Source organism: Nematolebias whitei, chromosome 19, assembly GCF_014905685.2.
Source record: "Nematolebias whitei isolate Nwh7 chromosome 19, NemWhi1, whole genome shotgun sequence".
In the NCBI taxonomy this organism is placed as follows: domain Eukaryota; kingdom Metazoa; phylum Chordata; class Actinopteri; order Cyprinodontiformes; family Rivulidae; genus Nematolebias; species Nematolebias whitei.
This window is the reverse complement of record NC_056516.1, coordinates 13,885,947-13,886,978: the sequence shown is the minus strand read 5'-3', so window position 1 is coordinate 13,886,978 and position 1,032 is coordinate 13,885,947. Positions and strand designations below refer to the sequence as shown.

The 1,032-nt window shown below is 45.1% G+C and overlaps 1 protein-coding gene across 1 annotated transcript in view; it reads left to right on the top strand.

Moving 5' to 3' along the window:
• The window catches only part of adcy2b (adenylate cyclase 2b (brain)), a 159,618-nt gene that overhangs the window by 108,475 nt on the left and 50,111 nt on the right, over positions 1–1,032 (top strand). The window lies entirely within an intron of this gene.

Sequence of the window (1,032 nt, the reverse complement as noted above, 5' to 3'; positions counted from 1 at the left end):
TAGGAAGTAGAGTCTTTGTTGGGCTTTCTTTACCACAGTGTTTGTATGTAAAGTCCAGGACAGATCCTCAGTAATGTGAACACCGAGGAACTTGAAGCTGCTGATCTGCTCCACCTCAGCATTGTTTATGTTGATGGTGGAGTGCTGACCTCCACTCTGTTTCCTGAAGTTCACTATCATCTCCTTTGTTTTGCTGACATTAAGAGAGAGTTAATTTTCTATTCAGTTTATTTATATAGCACCAATTCACAACAAAGTTGTCTCACGGCACTTTACAGAAATATTCACATACATAAAAAAGCTAATTAGTTGAGGATGATGTTAGAGCTATGTTTGGGGGTATTCTCGTGTAAATAAAGAGTACAAGAGTGGACTGAGGACACAGCCTTGAGGTTTACCGGTGCTTAGGACTAGTGTGGAGGAGAGGTGACTGCTGATTGTCACTGCCTGTGGTCTGTTGGTGAGGAAGTCCAGTATCCAGCAGCAGATGGACTCCTCCAGGCCCAGTGTGGTGAGCTTGGATACCAGTTTGGAGGGGATTATGGTGTTGAATGTTGAGCAGTAGTCAATGAAGAGCATTCTCACATAAGTGTTTACCTTCTCCAGAAGGCTGAGAGAGGTGCTTAAAGCTAGTTGTGCTTTGTTTTGTGTGTTTTATATGTAGATAGATGCGGTAACCTGGTTGCACAAGTTTAGTCTTTGTTAAAGCACTAAAGAAAACTAAAGAATGCACAATATAAAATTGTGTTAATCTACTTGTTTAGGAAATGGTAGGTCTGACCAGCCAGTTTAAGAGGTAAAAAAAAGCCATGTTAAGCTGTCACCTGTCACCGGCCGTGCGCAAGTGGCTGCGCGTCCGCTGACCCGCCGGTTGAACTGGACTTGCGACCTGTCCAGGGTGTCCCCCACCTTTCACACAGTGATGGCTGGACATGGGCACCACTGACTCCCGCTACCCTAAAAGGAAGAAGTGAGTAAATATAAAGGATGGTGGATGGGTCAGCAGATCACGCGCGCGTCTCCGCACCTGCT